Source organism: Hippopotamus amphibius, chromosome 1, assembly GCF_030028045.1.
Source record: "Hippopotamus amphibius kiboko isolate mHipAmp2 chromosome 1, mHipAmp2.hap2, whole genome shotgun sequence".
NCBI lineage: Eukaryota > Metazoa > Chordata > Mammalia > Artiodactyla > Hippopotamidae > Hippopotamus > Hippopotamus amphibius.
The window spans coordinates 239,353,786-239,379,428 of record NC_080186.1 but is presented as its reverse complement, the minus strand read 5'-3'; positions in this window follow the sequence as shown (position 1 = coordinate 239,379,428).

The following is a 25,643-nucleotide window of genomic DNA, read 5'->3' as shown; positions in this document are numbered from 1 at the left end:
CAATTTTCAACATAACTATTATATTTGTGCCTATATCAGACACTTCTTATACATATCTTCTTCACTTCACCTTTGTTTTCAGGCATAGTAGACTGTAGTCATGTCTAGCCTACTTATAAGCCAATCAAAGATGTTTTCATTTCTCTAACAGTGCTTTTGATTTCTAGTATTTTCTTTGGTTCTTCCTTAGAGTTTCTACTTCTCTGATTACATCGCTATCTGTTCTTACTTGTTGTCTGTTTTTTTTCCATTAGCGCATAAAATGTAACACATCATAAAATAACATAACACAGTTATTTTAAATTCCCTGCGTGATAGTTATAAAATCTTTGTCATATTGAGTTTGGTTGTGATGCTTGCTTTGTCTCTTCAGACTATGTTTTTTCATTCCTTTCAACATGCCTTGTAATTTTTGTTGGAAGATGGACATGAGGTATTGGGTAATAGGAACTGAAGTAAATAGGCCTTATGGTGAGTTTTTATGTTACTCTGGCTAGGAGTTGGGCTATATGATTTAATGTCTGCTGTAGCTTTAGGTACCAGAGGCTTTAAATTCTTCCTGTGTCCTTATCTGTTTTTGGGCTTCTGTAAGAACACCTCCTTAGATAGAATCTGTATCATGTAGCTCTCTCAGCTATAATCTACTGTCATTGTACTGGAGTCCTGTGGCTGTGGTGATCACGTGTGGAGGAAGGAAACTGGTCTATACTCTTATGATTAAGTCTCAGGTTTTAGTAAATCTGTATCCCTTGGCTGTGACCGTTACAAATGCTTCATAGTTTTTTCCAGTCTTAGGTACGACAGGAAGGCTAGAGGGGGCTGTAGTGTGGGAAGTTTCCTCCCTCAGGTAAGATGAGGCTCTAGTAAAGTCTTGTAAAGTCTTTTTTCCTGGAGAGTAGGCCTTTGTGATGGAGAATGCTCTGGGCATATTTCAGACGATTATTTTTACCCTCTGTCTGCCATAGCCATCAGGGGATCTTTCTCAGCTCTCCACTGTGAGAACTTGGTAGGGTTCCAAGAGGTAAAACGCATGAATGTGTGGGCCTCCCTAAGACTGTGGCTTCCAGGAGTTTCTCATTCTCATGCATTCCACAGTCAGCCTCTAACAATTTTTCACAATCACCATTTAAGTGTTCCTACCAGTTTACGGTTCCAGGGGCTTCTGCTCCAGATTAGCAGGTACGGCCTGTGACTCTCTGGATTGTCCTGTCTCTCCAGATTTTGTGGAGGCAGGTTGCTCTACAGTCTCAGTTTTTTAATAACTCTAAGAAAAGTTGTTGATTTTCATTTTTTTCATTTTTTTTCTTATTGTAAGGGTAAAGCTGACAACTTCCAACCTTTACATGTTGGAGTTGAAACCATGAGTCTTACCAAAGGCACACCAAAGACAAAATTTAAAAAGGTGGATAATATCAAGTGGTTATGAAGGTGTAAGGAAGTGGGAATTCTTACACAGAAAAGATAAATGGGTAGAGCAATTTTGCTAAAATTAAATCTACTTTGGCTCTTGGAGTCAACAGTTTATACTCCCAATTTATAACCCTACAGGGAGAATAGTTGTGAGGATGCTTATTTTGATGTGTTTTAAAAGCAGTTGGGAGTTCTCAACATAGGTCTCCATCATCAGTGGAATGGATACATAAAATATGGCGGATGCATACAATGGAATATTGCACAGAAGTGAGGGTCTCTGTGGATAGGTATTAAAAAGACAGTGTTGAAATATTTGACAGAGAATATCTATAGCATAGCATTCATATAAATAAAAGAAGAAATATATAAACAACACTAAATATAAGCATACATGAATATTTATGAACATGTTTCAAACGTGTTAGAACTGATGTCTGTGGAAAGAGGGGAATGAAAGTGGAGATAGATAAGAAGGGGAAAATAAACGAGAACAGCTCTGTATAGCTGGTAAGGATCGTGTGTTACGAGATGGAGAATATGGTTAACTCAACTCTTTGCAGTTGAGTTCTAAAATACCAACCAACCAACCAACTAACCAACCAACCAATCAACCCTACAAAACAAAACTAAGTGAGCATAGAATTTGAAAGTGAAGTCTAAAATAAATTCAGTGGTGTGAAGTTGGACACAAATGAAAGGACTCCATATTTCTATAAATCAGCAAAACATGATAGTAACATATTTATGGAAGCTGATTTTGCCTATGTATTAGCCAAGAATTTGTATAGCTTATTTTGCACTAGGTGATATAGTTGGTAACTTTAAAACTGTTTAAAAGTGACAAAGAAAACAACTATTTATTTGTTCATTTCACATTCAGAGCATGCGTAGTAGGCATAAATTGGACAGCCCTAAGCTGGTTCACTTAATCCCGCTTTGGCCAGGCGTAAAATTTCATGTGATGCTAGCAGCATTCCTCACAAAAGGCAAGTTTTTCATCATCTACACGAAGGACGTACAGGTATTTCTACTGGACTGTAGTTATTCAGGGGAGGGCGCCACACAGATTAGACAGCTGTGCCCTTCACTGAGCAGCCTTCCCCATCTCCAAACACAGAGGTGTTGTTCTTCCTTTCTCCTCAGTCTTTATAGATTCTCCATCATTTTGTCTTCTCTTCTTTAGCTGAATTTATCTAAGAACAGGATAGCTTAACCTGCAGTTCTGTATCTAAACTTTTCAGTGTGCATAGTCCTTTGCTATTTTTCTGTTGTAGGTAACACTTCTGTACTGAAGTCGGGTAGAGAGAACCAAGAGAGAGAATTTGGTGAGCTGGGAGGCAGGGTAATGTTGGTAGCAGGCAGGGAGCAAATTAATACTCGCAGCTATTGTCTCTGTACATATCTGAACACAAATACGAGAGGCACAGTGAGATATACAACACGAATGAAATAAAGATGTAAACTGTGAGGAGCTGACAGTCTAGTCCTGCTACTCATTCATTCCTTCACGCATAGAGTAGACGGTATTGAGCACTGACTCTGTTCTCGGCACTGCAGAAGGGGCACCTTGCCCGCATTCAAGGAAGTCAGTCTATTGAGGGATTTGACCCATGCACAGAAATAATTCAAGTAGAACGTAATAAATGCTAAAATAGAAGAAAACAAAGTATCGTGGAAGTTTCAGGAAAGGATGTCAAACTGTTAATCTTTAGAGGAGATTGGTGGAAGGTGGCAGAAACCAGCAGAAGAAAAATTGGGATGAGGGAAATCTTAAATAGATGTAAGTTTTTCTCATTTTGTTTTGTTTTTGTTTTGGTACTTTATGATTTCAAATTATTAATACTGAAAGGGGGAAGAACATTTGAAAAAGTCATTCAGATAAAAGTGCTTTAAAAGGTACAGCCTATCCAAATGCCATTAATTTGTTCATTCATTTATTAATTTATATAACAAATGTGCCAGGCACTGTGCTAGACTCTGTAGATCAAAACCTGAAAAACAAAAGGAAGCAAAACTCCTTCCTTTAAAGGGCTCGTGGCATATCTAAACTTTACCATTGATTCAAGGGATGTTCAATATACACCTGTAGGATTTATTTTTTTTTCGGTAGGAAAACTTTTAGGTAGATGAAAAATTAATTTTAAGTAGCCTCTATTTTCCAGGCATTCTGCTGGTTTTTACCTATGTCATCTCATATATATTACCTCATTACTCTTAATGCTTTTAAGAGATTGATATTATTATTTGCATTTTCAGATCAGGACTTGTACAGTTGTAAAGTAACAGAATCAGAACCCTCTGCATCTGGGTCTCTAATATACATACATATTATATAACTTTTTATTTTATATATATATATATAATGTGTGTGTGTGTGTATATATATATATAACATTTCCCCCTTTGTCTCAGTCTATTTATGTATCTAGAAATACTGATTTTTTTTTCTGATTATAAAAGTAGAATGTATAACAAAGTGTAAAGATAGAGACAGAAATCACCCACATCCTGCATTATTGAGGAATACTGCCTGTCATTGTAGTCCTAGCTGCATGTGGCTCTTCATCACTTGGAATATGGCTGGTCTGAAATGAGATGTGCTGTAAATGTAAAATATACATTAAATTTCAAAGACTTAGTATGAAATAAAATCCCATTAATAGTGTTTTATATTGATTACATAGTATTGAAATGATACTTTGAATATATTGGGTTTAATAAAGTATACTGTTAAAATTAATCTGTTTCTTTTTACTTTTTAATGTGGATATTAGAAAATTAAAAATCACATATGTGGCTTGCACCGTATTCCTACTGGGCAGTACTGATCTGCAGGATACACGTTGAGCCCTTTTCCTATACATTTACAGAAATTACAAATTGTGATCGTATCATACTTACTGTTTTATAACCTGATTTTTCATTTAATGAAACGTCAAGAACATTTTCTAATGCTGTTAAATGTTTTTCTATGGCATCATTTTAAACTGCTAAGCAGTATTCTATCACATTGGATGTAGTATATTTATTTAACAAATTCCTTATTTTTGGACATTCCTTATTTTGGGGCATATTTCCAGTGTTTACTCCACAAGGAATATTATTGTATATAACTCTATCTGCATCTTAGTTTACTTATTAGGAAAAATTCCTAGAGGTAGAATAATTGTAAAGGTTTTAAACATGTTTAAGGCTTTTGATAACTATTCTAAATTGCTCTACAGAAAAGCTGTATTTTATATTCCCAATACCAACGTTCAAGAGAGCTCATTTCTCTTAGCTGTCTACTTCACTTTTTGCTAAGGGATTTCACTTAATTTCAGAGAAACCGTGCTACATAATTTCATTTGAAAAACAAAAAGCTATTCTTTGGAAATAATTTTTATTTTCTGTGAAACTTTTAGTCTACTTAAGGTTTAGTTATTCTGAATAATGTTGTTGCTTAAAATTATTCTTGAGCTGCATCTTTTAAGTGAGTAATGAGTTAACTGTATATTTTTTAGGAGAATAACCAAATATAATCCCATGCAAAGGATTCCATCTGATGGTCACTAAAAATATTTAAAATAACTGATCTTTCAGAGAGAAGTTTTTGGCATCAAGCTACTACTTTCTTTTCTTTTTGTGTCAGGTCCAATCAGTGGTTAAGTTTTTTCTGCGTAGTTCAGAGCAAAAATGTCAGAAAAATCTTCTCCTTCTGTTATGTGCAAAATAAACAGATCTCCATTGGAGTTCATGGGCTGCTTGAGTGGTATTTACACCAGTGGGCTCCCTGAAAAGCAGAACATGCTGTTTCTGTCATATCAAACTTGGGCCAATCTGATAAACATGCCTAACAGCTCTGCTGTTTTAGTGACTCTGAGATCCTCTGGTCAACATTTCTCATACTCAGGACCAGAAGATACGTCACAGGTGTGACTTGGCTCCCTGATCCACTTCTCCCGACTGGCTTGCTTCGAGTTCAGGCTTACACCTTGAGGACCGGCTGGTGCCGGTGCAGGCTGAACTCCGTCATCACACGACGTGAAGGGCAAGTGTGTGCCAAGCATTGTTCTTGCTGGCTTTGCTTTCTGTTTCTGACTGCCTTTATGAGTTCAGTGTTCCTATTTATCTGGGGCACTTGGAATTGAAGTTGTCCTTTTAAGGTAGGGATGTGGGAAAAGGGACAGGCTTTTCCAAAACAAAACTCTGATGATGAAATGGATTTTGAAGAAAACGTTGTGGTCACGTGTGTGTGTGTGTGTATGTGTGTGTGTGTGTGATTGCAATGAACCAACCTATAATAGCCTTAACTGGTTTGGGGTTTCCCAATGATTTGGTTGTGACTAGATGAGATGAACAAATATTTTAAAATACATTTTGGCCAAAATGAAAGTTTGTGATAGTAAACTTTAACAGGGAACTGAAGACCACATGTGAAGAAAATGTTTATTTTTTTAAATCCCAGCCACTGGCTGAAGATGCAGTACACGGAACAAAGCTGTCATATTTCTTGCTTACCTAATTTGTGGTCCTTAATTGTCTTGTGACTTCTTTCTCTTAGGAATTAATCTTGCCCATCTGGCTATGATTTTTCTCCATGTACTTTCCTCTCAAATGTAAGCTGATAACCGAAATCCAAGAGGGAAAAATGTGTGTCATGTCTCCTCAGCTATTAGCATAGGAAAAACTAATTGAGATTATGTGCTGGGGAAAATTGGTGTTTACGGAGTAAGGAGCAGGGGGATGGCAGAGCTTAATTAGTAAGTAAGAGAACTTTCCATGTGGTGGTGGAAGAGAACTCTTGTTGGTCATATTGCAAGATTCATAACGTCAGAGCCTCTTATTTTCTCCTTTTGCTTGGACGTTGTTATCTATTTCTCCAGTTGAATTTTATGACGTAAGCACTTTTCTGATGTGATAAAAATTGAAAATGTCTGGCCACAGGAGCCAGTAATATTGGTAAAATCCATAAATATGTTAATTCTTGTATCCAATGCTGTTAAGAGCTTTTCTTTAGTATATATGTGGTAGGGAATGAGTAAAAACAGTAGATGTTAAAGGTGGCCAGTGAATTTACACTAGCTGTGCTGAATTAAGTTTTAATAGAAACAGAAAAATGTGATTATTTATATCCTTTTAAATGGTGCTACAATGATAGAGTTAAGCATTTCTATATTAGTTAATAAAATAGAGCAAAGACCCCAAAAACACTAGAAAATAAGTACATGAATAAGGACTAGGAAGATGTAGAGTTTCATCCCACTTTTATGAAAAAAATATACTATAACAACAAATATTTTTATGTCAGTTGATTTATTTCGTTGTGTATCTTTAAGATTTTCAGGTGAATTGTGATTCTGTCAAAACAGGGATAATATAGGGATTTTAAAGTGGAACTATTTTTCTTACCGTCTAACAAATGTAGCCTGGGCAACGTTTTGGTCTAATGACTAGGTCCTGCTTTCTAGAAATCAGTGTTTCTCTCGGCTTACTTTTGTGATTCAGCCTTAATAGTAACTGGTCAATTAACCCAATACTTATTAAGTGCCAAACATTCACTCATTCATACTTCTATCCAAGAAACACATGCAAACGTCTACCTTGTGCAGAACTCTTTTAATTTCACTAAGGGATGCCATTGAAAACAGGTCATTTTGTGCCTCAGGGGAATTTATAATCTCATAGAGAGAGAAGACATTAGAGCAGATGACTAGCACTGAGCTAAGCTAAGGGTTAGATCAGTGGGGGAGCTGATGAGTATCCTGAAGAGGGAAGAGGGAGAAACCTCTAAGAGTTGGGATATCAGAAAAACCGAGTTGAAAGTGGAGGTGTGGTCATCTCAAGCAGGTGTGCACAACTTCCAGACTGTCTGTAAGTACTTTGGTTCTAGAATTCCTCTGCTCCAACGCTTTTATTTTACTGATGAAGAAATTAAGGCCCAAAGGACCTAAGAAGCTTGGCTGCGGGGCGGGTGTGGTGGTGGCCGAGGCGGGGCCAGAGCCCCGTTCCGCAGGCTGTCAGTCAGGATGCTTTCGCGTAGGAGCCGGACCAGTGGACTGCCGCGGACCTCTGTTGTTAATCTCTCTTGTTGTCAATCTTTCTGTCAGATTTTCCGAATTTTAGGCTTGAAGTTTCTATTTTTGATTTATTCAAAAGTGTGTTGGTGTTTACGGAGGAAAGGCATGATGATTTACGTGCTGTTTTGCTGTGATATGAGTGATTTTCCCTGAAGGTAGCACGCCTTCGCAATGTGGAGCAGCAATACGTCAAAGAAAACGTGCTGGGGTTTGTCGCCCTGCACCTTTATTCTTTACCTCTCATGGCCCCAATGGCCTCCAGTTTTCTTTTCCTTCCATAAAGAAATATTTCAACAGCTCTCACACATGCCGTATTTTCTTAACAAAGTCTACCACGAAAGCAGTGTTCGAAAAATTCAGTCCTGCTTCCAATCTCAGGCTTTATCTTTGAAATTTTGCACACTGAGTTAAAATATTGCTAAATCTGTGGCCTGGGATCGTCCCTGTTAATTCCATATGAAGCAAGAGTGCCAAAGAACTCTTAGTACTCCCCTTGCGAATTTGCTGGGTGAGCAGTTCTGAACCTGGCGTTTTAATCTCCCCATCAGGATCAGCGTGCTCCTGCGTTAAAGCCAAGGTCAAGGGGGGTAAGCAATGGAACTTTCTCCTTCGTCTCGCGTGGCTCGTGGAAACATAACCTTTGCAGGCTTGGCTTCTGCTTTGGAGGGGAGTCTGAAGTCCAGATGTTTCTTTCCTTCGTTTGAAAACCCCTTTTCATCTTGCTAGGCTTGGTGTCAGAAAAGCAATTGGGGGTAGATTAGGCAGGAGGTGGAAGGTCAGTGTTTTCTTTGCTAATATTGCAAAGTAAGAGGTTTCTGTGTTTGTTTATTTCTACTTGCTGCCAGTTGGGCCACTGAGAGTAAGTCATTGATTCTGAAGACAAAGATTTCCTTCCTGTGTCAGCAGTGGCTCAGGAGTCAAGGTAAGTGGGGAAAGGCGGGGGCGGGAAACAAACCCTTAAGCAACCGGCTGCCACCTATTAAGACTTTTTCCTCCAGTGCAGTCAGTGTAAAGGACTCCCTTCTTCCACAAAATGCTCTGATGTTGTTGTTGCTGTTGTTACTAGTAACCTATGAATAAAACAGCAGCTAAGCTGCTTTTCTCCTTCTAACGCGGTCCTATATTTTCTTAGACGAGCTACCATGCATGCATTATCTTTAATTACAAGTGACATTTACGGGCAACTTTATAGCGCCTGTCATTTCACATGGCTCACTAACAAGTCCTTTCAAATAAATGTCCTTTAACAACTTCAAGTGGTTGGGCTTCTGCTTCAGAACAGGGCCTGGAACGGCGCATCAACTGGCCATACATTCGATCCTGCCTATTTCTGCGTGGAGGCAGTAGTCTAAACCTCCAATTCATGTTTTCTGTGAAGTCTTTGAATAATGGTAAACAATTCCCTGGCTCACTTCATGGGCCCAAAATAACGAAAAACCTCAAAATACAAACAAAACCTCAAAGAATGGAGGACACATATAAAGATTCTAGTATTTTATGGTCAGGAAGCGATGCTTCCAATGACATTGCAAATTGTTGGGTTCCATGACTAAGAGCCATGGCCACATATGGGGATAAAAATAAGTGTGTGTGAATTCTTCTGTTAATCACTTCTTGTCTTGTCCTGTCTAGTAGCCAGAATTAACTTTCTATCCTGTTGTCACTAACTGAGGAGCACTGCTAACTCCTTGGCTGAGTAGAGGGTATAATGCGGGCAGCAGACAGAAGCTGGGCTTTCAGTCCTCACAGCACACTGGAGTCACGCGGTGAACCTGAAAGAAACACTCTTGTCTAGACTCTACCTCCATAAAAACAGATGATTGAACCTGGTGTACCCCCAAAAAATAAAAAAATAAAAAAAAAATATCTATGTAGACTCTACCTCCTGGGCTTCTGATGGAACCCATCTGGTGTTGAGGGCGAGGGAGGGTGACGCTGAGTTCTTTCTAAAATATTCCCAGATGACTCTAATGGACCAAGGCTGACAACCATGATGGCTCAATGACAGAAAGGCTACTACGTATGTATGTTAGGGCATTTCAACTGGCAAAGATAGATTCTCCTTTCAGAAAAAAACAAGTGAAAACAACCATTCCTTTTTCGCTGTATATTCATAGTAAGATTTTCCACCTGCATAGGTATAGGTTAAAAATTTTTGATGGAATTAAAATTAAGCCTGTGTTTTATTCTTCATAAACAAAAAACGGATAGTGACGTAGGTCACTATTTCCATTGAGAGAAGTTTTGCTTCTTAGGTCAGGATGGCACGTTATGATGAATTTATAGAAAATTTTTATAAATGGGAACCAGTAATCTCCTTTTCTTGGCCTAAACTAATTTGAGTTGCTTCTGTCACTTGCAATCAAATGATCACTGCTCAGATGTGGAGTAGACAAAATGTCAAGGTGTATAGGAAATGCGATTGGTGATTGGAGGCAAGTGAAGTCTTTTTATAAGGGGTACAACCTGAGCTGGGAGAATTTAGATTGACTGAAGAGAGATGGAAGAGAACTCTGAGTGGAAAATAATTCACTAATATATCTGGATCCCACATGGATGGTGGAGCAAGTTTTTTAATGAGTAAGAACCCAAAGATGACACCTTATCGCAGCGGAAGGCACTAAAATGATGGCAGCTGCTCCTATGTTATTGTTGCGTAGTTGGGCTTCAGAGCTTCCTAACCCTGCATTTCTCTCTTGTTTGAGCATTGACACTTTCAAAGTGTTTTTGAGCTGAGCATATAAATGTGTTCTGCTATCATTTGAAATCATGTATTTCTAGCTGGACCATAAGCTCCTTGGAGGTGGTTTACTGTTTCTTGTTTTTTTGTTGTTTTTGTTTTTTTGTTTGTTTGTTTTACTTTGCAATGTGTAGCACAGTGCTTGGTTCATAGTAATTATTTCTTAAATAGTCACTTGCTATAAGATGGAGAACTAGTGCAGCAGATATTAGTTGAAAATAGTCTTCATAAGACTGAAGACAAAGAAAAAGCTATGCTGAAACCTCACTGTAGACCTAAATGCTGGGAGACAAGAGAGTCTCGAATGAGGTAGTGAGCTGAAAAAGATACTAAAGAAGCATAGGACATTCTGACAGTTTCTTATTTACTTAGCTAGTTTTAAATGCAAACCTGCGGTCTTTGGCTGACTGTGGGCCATGAGAGCGTCGTCTGATGCCAAAAGCACGGGTGCTGGACGCAGACGCACTCAGGTCCACATTCCCCCTCTGCCGTTCCCTAGCAAGATGCTCTTGGAATTATTCGTCTTTCCCAGGTTCTGTGTATCATGTATGAATGAAGAGCACGGTCACGCTGCCCTTTCAGGGCCGTCAAGGGGTTTTGAAGAGAGAACGCACAGGACATGTAAGAGGTGCCTCACACTGCTGTTTGGCCAAGAGCGCAGGTTTCTAGAAAAGGCCACCGTGGGAAGGACTCGAGTGAACTCATTCATGCATTTTCTGGGCATAAATGACAGCCTCCCTCCCTGGGAAGGTCAGAGGAGGTCAGAGCAGGAGCTCCGCAGTTCGGCTCCTTGCATTTGGGTAGTGACAGCAGGGTGCAGCGGGAAGTGCGCGGGGATTAGCCTCTGACACCCTGGGTTCAGCTGCCAGCTCCGGCGCTTCTTGTCTCTCCCTCCCTTATCTGCCACACGTGGTCACAGCTCTCTGCTGGTGCATCTCTTGAGGTTGCTATGGGTGGTAGTGACAGAGCCAGTGAGAAAGTAATTTTGTACTTGTAAAGAGTTGCCCAAATGTAATTATAAAAAAGAGAAAGCATTCTTTACTCTTAGAACTTAGAACATCTACAAATAGAAGGGGTTAGGGCCTCATCATTTAGTTTCAGTCCAGCGTTGGTAAGCATTCCATTGAAGATACAGTAGAGTATCTTCTGCCATTCAATTTAGTCTATTTTTCTCATGGAATTGGCCCTGGGAATAAACATGAAGCTCAAAAGTATCTTTGGCTGCACAAAACTAGATTCTATGAAAAATTAAAAAAAATAATGTATGGTCTTAGAGATGTTAAAATTCTCACTTGGGCACAGTGACCCAGCAAGTAGTTCCTTTATTGGAAGGCAATTACCTACCTTGTGGCTGACGTGTTATTAAAGAAAACCCAAAGCATTTAGTTTCCGTTTGTTTTTGTTTAGGTCGGTTTTTCCATTGTCTTGCCCTGGGTCTAAAGAAAGCCTGCACATAATAAGAATGGCATGGAGCTATTTTAAAAAATGTGGCCAGAGGAGGAGCTAAAGCCTAAGGACTGCCACCGCAGAAATAAACAGTATCTGCTTTTATGACTTGTCTTTAATAACAATGGGACCACAGCACACTGCCCACCCACTGCAGGCAGGGATCACCACCCTTTGTTCCACTTCTGCATTTACCCGCCCGCCAGGGGTACCTGTTGCCACATCTCTTTCCTGTGCCAGGAGCACTTACTTTTCTCTCAGTGTTCAGGTTTGGATGCACTTTCTTTCTGGAAATATATATAAAAGTCAGTCTCTAGCCTGCGGCCTAGATGCAGGAGGGTTTAGTCGTCGCTTGGTCCACCTTCTGAATGGCGATGTTAAGCTTCTGATTTCTGAAATGTTGCCGTTTGCTCCAGCCGGGCCATTTGCTGCAGTTGTTGACGTGACGCTGTTCGGTCTGGATGAGAGAACAAGAGCAGCAAGCGAGATTGTTTTGTGTTCCACTTGCAGATGTCCTCAAGCTAATGAAAGCCAGAGTGTATGTCTTTCTCTGATCACATGATCAGAAAGCCAAGGTTGTTGGGGACATTCAGGAAAGCTCTGTTTTTCAAGGTTAACAAACTGTGGGGGAAAATAACATGAGGCTTCATTAGACATTGCCTCAGAGAATGGATGAGGCAACCTGCTTTCTTGGGTGTATTTCAAAGGCCCCTCGAAGCCTTGTATGTGAAAAAGAGGGCTGTATTTTAGTAGCATCTGCTTTGCCATTACTTTTTAAACTGCAGTTTTCAGTATGTAAAACAAGCATCGAATTCAAGTAATTTTCAACCGGCCAAAAAGCTGCTTTATTTTCACAACAGTTTTGGCTTTGAGACATGGTTTTGGAACGTACGCTGCCTGGTCTTAGAAATATGCATAGAAAGAACCTTGCTTCGTTTTTCCTTTTGTTCTCATTTGTTTAATATTATACTAATGGACAAGTTTGGCCAAGCAAAGAGACAGAAAACGCAGCAAGTTAAGGGAAGGGTGATTTTAATTAACTCGTTTTAAAGCTGCTGAAATCTGCCCCTTGGATTGGCAATGCTTTACCATTAGAACCAGACAGACCCTGAGAAATCTTCAACTTTTTGTTTAGATTTTTTTTTTTAAAAAGGAATGATCGTTTCACAAGGTTTTCCACATTGCCGTTGAGAGATAAGTATAGTTTTAGATCTTTACTTGAAGAGAAATATGTGAAGATAGTTATCTGCATGGACCTTATTCCACGATTGAAAAATATAATACAATGGGAACTCTACGTATACAACGAAAACTATTTTCGACTTGTACGCCGTGGAAGCTGCGTGCTCTACAGCAGGACGGTCGTGCAGCTGAGGCATCTGACAACAGTTTGAGGTTTGCTGTCATGTTCTTTGAAATGCAGCTATCTAAAGATTTTGTTCTAATCTGCTAAACGTGGGTCTTTGAATATTCGAAGTCTGAGAAAAACCCATTTGGTTCTTTTCCCCACAGTATTATTAAAGACTGTACATAGTATTATTAAAGAATGTATAATAGTCTTCTGTCTAGAACCCTATTTGGTATATCCAGCCGTTAAATGTATTAAGCTCTTTCTCTAAAACTTTTTGTGTTTTAATTTTGAACATGAGTTTCTCAGCCATGTAATAAATATAGAGAAAAGTGTGTATTCACCTGCCCTGCCAATGAAGCTGTTGTTTCCTAAACTAAGTGTCTTGACTTAAGGGAAACTGTGTTAGTAATGGTGATAGATAACATTTATTGCATACTTGTTACATGACGGAAGAGCGCTAGGCACTTTACATGTGGCGAAGAAGGGCTGTTTTCTCCCATCCTGTTTCCTCTTCTTCCTGGCCACCCAACGGGTACATTCCCCGCCTCATTCGTCGTTAGGTGTGGCCACGCGCGTTAGCTCCGGCCGCGGGGACGTGAATGACAGCGCGGTGTGCCACTTCCAGGCCTGGTCCCTAAAGCCGGCTCGCGTGTGGTGTCCCGTGCTCTCCCCTTTCCGGCTGGATTGCCGCGGAGAAGCACGATAATGTTAGAAGTGATGGGTCGAAAAAGATGTGGTTACAGATGAAAAGAGCTTTGGTTCCAATCCCTGTTTGAAGTAGATCCCCCGACAATCAGAAATACCCCTTTGGGCCTGTATGTGTGTGAGAAATAAATGTGTGTCGTGTCAGAGTCATTATGTGTTTGGGCGTTTCTTTGTTGTAACAGCGAGCATCACTTTAACACATATATTATTTAATTCTTACTCTTTGGGGCAGGAATATTATTTTACCCATTTTATGGATGAGGAAACTGATTCATAGAGAATTTTTAAGACGATTGCTCGATGGAACGTGGTTCCTAAATGGTAGAGCTACGACTTGATTCAGGTTCTGTTTGTCGACGCCTCTTTCTCATGTTATAATTATCGGGAAGAAATAAGACAATTCCGTGAGCTCCAGATCTTATACTTTGCACGACACAGTTACATGCCTTTTAGGATTAAAAAAAATATTTTTTGCATACTAAGATTTCAATAAATTCATACGTTCATTAAGCTGTGTCTTTAGTTTTTAGATTGTACTCAACAAAATTTTTGTGATGATAATTGAGGTAGTTTTTTCCCATGACAGTTACGATTGATTTAAGTTATATAACGTTCATATTTTACAGTAAAAAAAGTTAAAAGAAATTATATCACTAGTGTCATATGAAGGTTCATAATCAATATTATTACAGAATTTGTCTATAGTATGCATTTTTCAAAACTGTTTTTAGTTTAGCTTGATTATTAAAACATTAACAGCAACCACTTTTGTTCCTGCTTAATAGTTCACTCAAGTTATTTTCACTGAACTGTTTCATGGTTTCAATCACAGGAAATTTTCAGAGTCGTTTTAAATCTGATGAGGTCCGTATTTTTAGATCCCTGTGTCTCATTGTCATTCAAGTGACCGTGGGCTTTCCCACATCTATCAAGGGATAGCACTGAAACTGCATCATGAGGTTTAGGTCATTGGAAAAGATGTTTTGAACTGTTGCCATAATATATGCACAATCAAGTTAATAAGCACAGTAAATGCATCGCAGGATAATATGGCTTTAAATGTAGAGATTTTGCATGCTTATTAAAAAAAAAAAGACAGAAGAACCAATATCTGAAGTCTTGGAAGTTAAGCAAGTACATGCCCAAAGAGAAAAGCCTAATGGATAGTGGAAAAACTTGAACATCAATTATATTAAAAGAACGCATTCTCAAGGTCCAGAACAAGTAGTGAAGTACACGAAGGCACTGAGGAAGCTCACTATTTGTATAACAAAATGCTTGAAATACCAGAGGAAATACACTTTTGCTATTGTTTTATAAAATAACATATTTATTCATGGTTAATAACTAAGTATAACATTCCATGCTAAGGACCAAGGTCCTTCATTTTCTTGTTGAGACATTGGAATGGTTTTCCATAATAAAAAATGAAAACAAAAACTGCTTCTCAATAACAGAACGATCCGTTTGTTTCACTGGAGAGGGTTGTTTGGCAGTTTTCTCTTTATCTAACTAAAGGATCCCTGCTAATTCTCAGCATTACCTGTGACTCGACCTCATCCCTGTAGGAGTAGAGTCTAGTTTTGAGGCCAAACCTCCTAGAGGAACACCAGGTCCTACTCTTTTTTTTTGCATAGAAAGTTCCATTTAGTTCTGGCAACGCAAGGCTTTCTGGTTCAAAGAGAAGAGTCTTATAAGAGTTCTTGGACACCAAATAACTCTTACAAAACAACATTTTGATGAATTAAGTGTAAATGAATCAGAAACATATGGATTAAATTTCCTTTGAAATATGCATGCCTTTTCCGAATTAAGGGGGAAAACGTTTGGCAACATGTATTTTGCTGAACCCAAAACACTAGGATAAATCTCAGTGTTTTCCTGGACCCCCAGATTATGCTGGAGTCTCTTTTCTTTCAAAATTAATTCATGTTTAGGCTTAATACAGCTTATTTTGCAAAAACTGAAAATGGCTTTACTTTGACCTCTAATTACTTCTCTGGATTTGTGCTTTCTTTTGTTCTTGATAAAACCCCTGACACTTCGAAGTATGCATCCAACTTTATGTTCATGTGGCATCAGACTTTCCATAGAAGAAATGCATTTTGCTTCCCTGTCAATAATTGTGCAATCTCAATTTTACATCTTATTCAAACTTAAAATTACTATGTAACTTATTTAGAATTTTCCCCCACGCTGTGGTCACTTGGAAAAGGCACAAACTAGAAAGACTTTTGAAGATGCAGAGTAAAGAGACATCAGGTTCCCACTTTACAAAGGTAAATGTAATGACACCCGGTGAGGAAGCTTGTGTGGTGAGGATGGTTCTGTATCTGTTCTGCTGCTGTGAAGAGTATGTCCACTCCTTTTCCACCTTCCTCATTATGCCATGGTGATAAAGGAGGAAGTGAGCTTAGTTGTTTTTCCCCCAAATTTTAGTATCCTTTTTCCATCTTTGACTTCATTTACCTCTTTGGGTGAGCTTTTCTAAGAAGGGGCAGAATGGTAAACACTGACTGAATTAGCTCAGCTGTGTGCATTGGCAGTTAAGACCCTGCTATTCTTTTACACAAGAATTCTAGATAAGGAATGCAGGACTTCTGACCTCCCCAGTCTACCCTAGACACTCATTCTTTTTTCAATAAACTATAAGCAAGCAAGTCTTCTTCATTTTCTCACTTAAACCAAACTTTCCCCTTTCAGGGTATTTGTCAATTGTTTGAATGACCCAGAAGTAAATTCGGTCAAAAACATGAAGGAGTTTAAGATAGCTGTTCTAGTTTTGAAAATTCCTGATGCAACTACTTATAGAAAATTGGAAAATTTTGATCTCAACACTTTTCCCAACATTTTCAAGGATGCAATAAATTGGAATTAGTTAACTATATAAGTTTCTGATTCATTTTCATGTTATACTTTTATAGACTTGTAACTTCAGGACAAGTTTTAAGAGATTGTTTATTTTTCCTTAAAGGCCACTTTGAATTTGGTGAGCTGCCACTTGGTTTGTATTTCTCAAAGTGTGTTCTATAGAACACTATTTCTGTGGGATGTTATAGGTGTTAGGAGGAGAATTATGGTCAAATTATTTTAGGAAACTTGGAAATTTGAACGGATTTGTTTTTGGAAGTATTCTTGGTGACTTTAATATGTTAATTTACCTTGTAATTTTAAGAATAGGATGCAAGATACAGAGTTTCTAGCATTTGTTTTTATTAAGGGAATTTTTTAAAGAGCAGTTTTATATTCACAGCAAAATTGAAGGGAAGGTACAAAGATTTCTCATGTGCTCCCTGTTCCCCACAAAATACACAGCCTTTCCCATATCAACATCCACCAGAGTGGTACATTCGCTACTACTGACGAACCTGCATCGACACGTTATAAACACCCGAAGTCCACAGTTTACATTATGGTTAGTTCTGGTCACATATTGTTGTATACTTTATGGGTTTAGACAAATGCGTGGTGATATGCACCCGTCGTTACGGTGCCACACAGAGTGCTCCCACTGGTCTGAAAGTCCTCCGTGCTCCGCCTAGTCATCCCTCCCCTATAACCCCTAGCAACCACTGATCTCTTTACTGTTTCCATAATTTTGCCTTTTTCAGAATGTCACGTAGTTGGGATCATGCAGTGTTTTTTGGTCCAGTGTGACAATGTCTTTCAATTGGTGCATTTAGACCATTGATCTGTAAGGTGATTATTGATATACTTGGATTAATATTTACCAGATTCATTACCATTTTCTCTTTGTTCCCCTTGTTCTATTTTTGCCTTCCATTCTTCTACTCTTTTGTGGTTTTAATTGAACATTGTATATGATTTCATTTTCTCTCATATATGTTATGCCTTTTTAAAAAACAAAACAGAACATTGTTGCCCTAAGTTTACAATATGAAATTCCGACATCCCTGCTGTGTCTGGTTCTGACGCTTGCTCTCTTTTCAGGTTGTGATTTTGCCTTTTGGTATGCCTTGTGATTCTTCTTGATAGTCAGACAGGATGGGTCAAGTAAAACTGCTGTAAACAGGCCCTCTGGTACTGTGATAGTGAGTGTGCGGGCTGAGCAGTGTTCTACAGCCCTATGATTAGGTCTCAGTCTTTTTTATTTATTTTTATTGGGGTGGAGTTGTTTTACAATGTTGTGTTAGATTCTACTGTACAATGAAGTGGAGTTCCCTGTGCTGTACAGCAGGTTCTCATTACTTATCTATTTTATACATATTAGTGTATATATGTCAATCCCAATTTCTCAATTCATCCCCCCCCCCCCCGCCACTTGGTATCTGTACATCTGTTCTCGACATCTGTGTCTCTATTTTTGCCTTGCAAACAGGCTCATCTGTACCATTTTTCTAGATTCCACATATATGTGTTTATATACGATATTTGTTTTGCTCTTTCTGACTGACTCCACCTTTTAGTGAGCCTATGCCTCTGAAATGTGAACTCCACAAGCGTTTCTCAGCTTTTTTCTCTTCCTTTGGGTAAGACAGGATGGTGGAACGGGTAGAGCTTTGGGTGTTTTCCTTCTCCCACGTAGAAGGCGAGTGGAAGCTGGAGCTGGGTGTTTCCCTTCTCCTGCGTTGGTTAGGCCCTGATAATACCCCAGCTGTGGTTAATTCTGGCTCTGGTTAACTGCTTTCCTCTGTGGGCAGGCCTTATGAAGAAAAACAGAGTGCTCCCAGGCATCTTAGACATGGTTCCTTCTCTCGCCTCCTGCTGGAAGCGTAGAGGGATTTTTCTCTGATACTCAAGGTGGGGACGTGGTCGGTCTCCTGGAGGTGAATCTCACGGCATCATGCCTGCCTTCCTGTGACCGGGTCTCCCTGAAGTTCTTAACGCTCAGGGTCGCCCACACGGAACCGCCAGCAATTTGTGAATGACAGTTCAGATTTCTGTTCCTGCGGAGGTCTCTGCTCATGAATTTCTGCTCTGGTAAGTGGTGACTCCCTGTGTTTGCTCGTCTCCAATGTGGGCAGTCGTCGGTTTGCTCTGTGTCTTTCCCTGTCTTATGAATCCAAGAAAAGCTGTTGCTCTTTACAGTCTGCTCTGCTTTTTACTTGTTGTTAGGATGGTTTCCAAGGTCCTTATGTGCAGAACTGGGACCATTGCAGCACCTGTGGAAAGATAGGCATTTGCTTTTAAAAAAATCAGAAAAATAGGAAGCAAAAGATGAAGTTAGGGGAGCAGAAGATGTATTTACACCTGAGAAAGAAGAGGAGCACCGGTAGGACTGGGCCGTGGGAACCCCTGGAATGTGAGGTATGTCTCATAAACTCTCCGCCAGCCCTGGGAGACCTGGGGGGCAAGTCTTGCCCCTCAGCTCTTGTTTATGGTGTGAGGTAAGGGTTGCTATTCTTTATTTGGCACGTGGCCACCGAATTGTTTCAACACCACTTGAGGAAAAGTTCGCGTACAGCCGCTGTGCCCTGCCGTTTGCTACGTTGATTTCGACCCTGGCTTCCGGTGCGTGAGTGCCCTGGCCTGGCCTCAGCTGCACTGGCCCCGTCACCTCCATTGCTACTAAAGAGCCACATCCTGTGTGGCGCCTCCTCTCCGCTCTGGCCTGGAGAGGAGAGCCACTGAAACCTTCCTAGTGAGGGCGCCGCGCTGACCAGCCTGTCCTGGTGGCGTGGGCGAGCGGTGTGCCCTCTGGGTCTTCCCGTGGCACAGAACCTCAGGTTGCTTGTCGGGCTTTAGGTAACACAGCCGTGGCCAACAGGCCTGGTGCCCTCAGCCTTCTCTTTCTTTCCTGTGCCATCTGCCATGGCAATTTAACTGTAAGGCATTTTAACCTTGCTCAGCACGCGTTAGCAGTTTCTCCAGGCTCCTGGAAGCCACCCTTGCTGCTCATTCACTGTACCTCCTAGGGCCCTTTCCAGAGCGTGAAACCTATATCCTGAGACAGTTCTTACGTTCATTAACAGTCAGTACATCCAGGCCTACGGTCCAGCCTCCTGGGTCGAGGCTCCTCAAAGCCCACCCCGCCGTGCTGTGTCAGTGGCCGCTAGTGCACGCTGGCTGCTTCTGGCTCATGTTTTCTCTCTCATCAGGTCCAGTTTGCCCAGACTGGGCTGTTGCTGCCACTGAACCCTATCTGTTGGTGCCTTGGCATAAGAAGAGGTGAGGAAAGATGCTCTGTTCGTAGGGCAGGGCTTCTGCAGGTTATTTTTACCTTGGAGAACTGTTAACTCTTCACAGGGAGGGCTAGGGTGCCTCGGCAGCTCCCGGACTTGAGGCGTCTGGGGAACCAGTCTTCGCAGGCTTCCACCCAGCTGCTCACATTTCATGTGTCGGGGTCCCAGGTTTTCCCAACCAGGATCCTCATGTGGGCGAAACTGCTCTGGTTCACCTGAGCATTCACTCTTCTTTGCAGCTGGTAAACTCCTACTGTTAAAAAAATTTTTTTTTTATTGAATTATAGTTGATTTACAATGTTGTTAGTCTGGTGTGCGGTAAAGGGATTCAGTAACATCTGTGTATAGACACGTGTAAATATATATTCTTTTTCCTATTCTTTTCTATCATGGTTCATCGGTTTATTACAGGAGACGGGCCGTAGTTCCCTGTGCTACACCGTAGGACCTTGCTGTTTATTTTATGTACAGTCGTTTGTAGCTGCTAGTCGCAAACTCCTCGTTTACGCCTCCCCCCACTCCCTTTCCTCTTTGGTAACCAGAATTTTGTTCACTATGGGTAGCTCTTACCATTAATTCCTGAGTTTGGTCCTTTAGCTTTTCCTGTTCTCCCACTTCAGGAAGAAAGGGAATAGAGGCCTTCGTAGGCTGCTGAAGAGGCCCTGTGGCCTTCCCATTCTGCATTCAGTTGCCCGTCGTCTTCAGCTTGTCATAACCTCTTATAGGGTCAATGTAATTTAATAACTGCCAGCCACTTCCACTGACTTTATGTGCATTCTGTCCCTATGCTTTTCAAGCCTCTGAATCATATCACAGTGGCCAAAATGCTCTTCTTCAGAGAGTACGTCTTCTCCACGAGTACAGTTTCCCAAGTTTTAGCCATCGGGCCAACGCTTCGAGATGGGAATACCTGCGGCGAGCATCTCACGTGGGACAGGCCCTTATTGCTTATTTGCTTAGTAAGTTATCTAGTCCCAAAGCCTCATTTTACCGATTGCTTTCTTGGACCACTAACCGTCTACGGTGTTACTTGGATTCTCTGAGAAACAGATGCTGAGCCAGAGTTTGGATGCAAAAAGTTTATTGGGGATTAACGCCTATGACAGGAAAAGGGAGACAGTAGCAGTGCAAACTTGAGACGTGCCTCAGCCCAATGAAACCTATAGCAAAGGTTGCTAGTTTCAGAGGAGTCTCGTATTACGTATTACCGTGGGTCCTTCACCATGGTCTTCTCATGACTTGTCTAATGCCACTCTCAGAAGGGCGTGACCTGGGTGCCAAAGCTGAGTCTGATGTGAAGGGGCCGACACCCTTAGACTGGCAGCTGACTGTCTTCTTTGGTGCTGGATAAAGTGTTCCTTCTTGAAAAGGGCTGTGAGCAGCACATGTCCGTGCCTCTAGTCAGATGTGCTGGTGCTCTAGTGTTCTACGGGGCACACTTTCACCCTGGACCCTAGAAATTCTAATTCTGCTAATTATAAAAGTAAAAATAATGTAGTAATGGAAAAGCGTAATTATTGACAAATAGTAGCACGACCCAGCGATGTTTAAATGCACAAGATTAGGTACAACTGGATACTTTATCCCTACACCGAACTATTATTTCTTATTGAAACCTCATAGCTGAAAGAAAATTGTCTTTCTCTGCCAACTTTGGAACTTAATGAGTCAAGAATCCTAGGTTTATTGGTGACGTCTCAAGGTTCCCGATGTGGATTTTTTTAAAAATATATCTTTACTGAAGTATAATTGCTTTACAATGTTGTGCTAGTTTCTGCTGTACAACACAGTGACTCAGCTATATGTATACATGTATCCCCATACATGAGCCTCCCTCCCACCCTCCCCATCCCACCATCCCACCCCTCTAGGTCATCACCAAGGACCGAGCTTGTCTCCCTGTGTACACAGCAGCTTCCCACTAGCTAGCTATTTTACCTTTGGTAGTGCATATATGTCAGTGCTGCTCTCTCACTGCATCCTAGTTCCCCTGCCCCCACCGTGTCCTCTAGTCCGTTCTCCACATCTGCATCTTTGTTCCTGCTTTGCCACTTTTTTCATCAATACCATTTTTCTGGATTCCATATATATGTTAATATATGATATTTGCTTTTCTCTTTCTGACTCACTTCACTCTGTATGACAGACTCTAGGTCTATCCACCTCATGACATATAGCTCCATCTCATTCCTTTTTACGGCTGAGTAATAGTCCATTGTATATATGTGCCACGTCTTCTTTATCCATTCCTCTGTTGATGGGCATTTAGGTTGTTTCCATGTCCTGGCTATTGTAAATATTGCTGCAATGAACATTGTGGTACCTGTTTCTTTTTGGATTATGGTTTTTTCTGGGTATATGCCCAGGAGTGGGATAGCTGGGTCATATGGTAGTTCCATTTTTAGTTTTTTAAGGATCCTCCATACTGTTCTCCATAGTGGCTGTACCAGCTTACATTCCCACCAGCAGTGCAGGAGGGTCCCCTTTTCTCCGCACCCTCTCCAGCACTTACTTTTTCTAGATGTTTTGATGATGCCACTCTGTTAATAGCAGTGTTTTCTACACAGCTTTGTCTTTTCCTCACTTAAATGCTGGGGTGATTCTCTGTATTTTATATAGTATTTTCTTTTCTCCTCTGGCTTTTCAGAGAGAAATGATAATTGCTAGGTGATGATTGTGGGGCTTTGGTCATATTCCGTGCTATCTCACCAGGGACCCCCCCAGAAGAGTGTAGGAAGATGGGAATTCTCTCCCATCCCACCCAGGAGCCTGCAGGGCACCTTCCACCTGACCATGATTCTTTCAGCAGACATTCCTGAACATTTTGCCTCCCTAGCTTTTACCCCCCCAACCCACCCCTTTTAGTGAAGAGATTTTTAAATGCTAATTTGTATTTAATATACAATTTCTTTAATAGAATGTTAAGTTTTGCAACTTTCATTTTCTTAGTTACTTTTAAAGAAATTATGACCTTATGAAAAAAAATTTTTTAAATCTAATTAGCATTTAGATTTTGGGTTTCTTTTATTAAAACTTATTATTTTTGAATCTTTTAATTAATGACATCCTTGTGACCTGAAAAGGGCTGTGCAAGGAAATAGGGAACAATTCTGGATTTAGGCAGTGGTTAGAAAGAAGAATGAAAATAAAAATGATAACATTTGGTTTTTCTCCTTTTACATGGATGTTTTCTAAGACGGTAAAAGATAATGACTTCACAGCCAAGGGCAGAGTCTGACACCAAGCTGAGAATCATAAATACAGATGGAATTTTTGAAATGGGAATTGAGAAATTAAAGGAACTTTATATGATCATAACTTCTGCCTTCAAACCTGCATTTCAGAACTTCTTATCAGAAGGTATTTATTACAGCATTGGATTAGGTCATTGCAACTACTATATCCCTTGGTTTCAATAAATATCATCCACATCAAAATATTGTCCATTTTTAAATTGCTTTTAAAATGTTTGGGGAAAAAACTATTTTTCATGAACCCCTAGTAAAAAAGCTAATATGTATATCTTTGTCTCTCAGTTAAGAAAAATAAAAGATTAAGTACTGTACCGAATAATTTATAGGAGAATTAGGATTCATAATAATTTCCTACTTTCTATTTTTCCAAATAATTGTGCTGCCTTTTAGAATTCTCATTGTAGGTTCACTAATTTTTTCTAATTCTTGTTAAATAACTTCTACTGTTACAGATGTAGTTACTCAACATAATTTAAAGTATAAGATGGGAGTTATTAACTAGTGATAGCTTGCTAGAGAAGTACATATTTAACTCCTGTTTTTAAAAACGTCTTGTTTGACCTATTAGACTTTGCGTAAAAATCACAAATAAGGGTATTTAAATTTTAACCCGAACCTTAACATAACCCGTAATATGATGTTTTTGAAAATGTACCTTAATCGGCTATTCTATCTCATACGTATTGACCTTTAGATGCATAAAACATAATTTACCTCCTACGCTTAAAGCGAGTGATCTAAATTATGGAATTCTACCTATTAGACAGTAGAGAAAGGGGAAAAGCTGTGAGAGGTTTTAGGGAATTGATAGCTTTCATTGTTATAGGAGTGTTCTCTTAAGGGAAACTGTCACGCTCTTTGCAGTACCCTAACAATTATCTTGATGCTGGACCTCTCAAAGCAACTGTGGAGACCGCTGTTTTCTGAGGCTTTTGTGGGAACACATAATCTTCTAGGATACGAAGAAAGTGCTTTTTTAATCATTGCATCCCCCTTTTCAGAGATAAGGTATGCCATGGTAACTGACTCTCCAGAGAGCCCTTGATTAATATTGGAATAATCGGATTATCCGTGGTCAGTTTCTCGCTCCACGTTTGTCTGGAATTTAAGGACTAAACGGATAACTCAGACACCTCTGGTCTATAGATGTTTGTTTCCTATAGGTATGGAATAATTTCCTTACCCTTTTTATTAAGAGGAAATGCAGGATTTGGGGAAGATCGTGGAGGCTTCTTTTTGTTAGGACTTTTTCTGTTTTGCCTTTCTTGCCAGGGTCTGTGAGGCACTTCGTGAGCTGTCAGTTTTCCATTAAACCAGAGACCAAGGAGACGCATGTGTTATTTGAAGATGTTATGTCTAAAATGTCTGTGGGTGGCTTCAGTGTTTCTGATACCTCATCTGTAGCTGAACGCTGATGAAGCATGCAGCCCAGAGCTTTCCACCAGTGGTGGCCCCAGGTCTTGTGAGTTACGTGTCGCAGTTATGTCCGGGCCACCGAGTTTCTAGAGAAATACGTACAATGTGTAAGAGAATGGAACTTATAGAGGTTAATCTACCTGTTTAAATAGGTCTAGAATTTGGGAATGAGGCCTATTTAAGTATAAAACACCTTCAAGTCAGTTTTTTAAGGCCCGTCTTCCCTGTTTACTACTTAACAATGCACAAGACATTCACAGACGGCACATCTGAGATGTCACTGCCAAGGTTTTTAATGACTACAGTGAAAGTATTTTTTTGAAACCATGTTTTTCAATAAAACGCAAATATGGTTTTGTACAAATTACCACTGTCTAATAAAACACAAATATGATTCAACTTTTAATGTATGGAGTGGTAATTGATAAACTTTTACTGTCCCAGACATACAAAAAAATAGAAAATCAAAGGTTTCTAAGATCCTGTAACAAACAGAATTTTACATGGTTAGTAGTATGTGTGACACATGTTTAAAATTTTAAAATAAAGACTTATTAACTATTAATATTTTTACTTGGTGACATTTAATACTACTACATAATTTTGCTTACAGTCTTAGGTGCCAATATGTTTATTAAATTTAACTCGAACCACTACAAATACAAAACACTTTGGATTTATCTTAACTTCTCCCATCATTTAAAATGTTGTCTTACAGAGCAGATTACATTGTGATTTATAATTTCTTTCTCCTCAATGTAAAATTGGTTGTATAATTCAATTTACATGAAATATGTTGCGTTCATTCAAAAACATTTTCTAATCTCTTTTTTCTGCTTAGTGAGATCTCTCTGTAAATATTTATGAGTTTGCCCTTTAAAACAAAACAAAGAAATTTTAAAATTCAAAGCAAAACATAACAAAAGAAACAAATTAGGAAAGTATTTTTTTCTTGGCAAGAGATCTTTTCGTGAATATTTGGCTTAGGACACTATTGAAAGGTGTGACATTTTATTCTTCTAGGGCAAGGGCTTCCCTCTTCCTTCCTCCAAAGTAATTCTGGGTGCTGGTTCTGCTGTCTTTGTTTTTAGGCAATGATGACAGCACATCTTTATG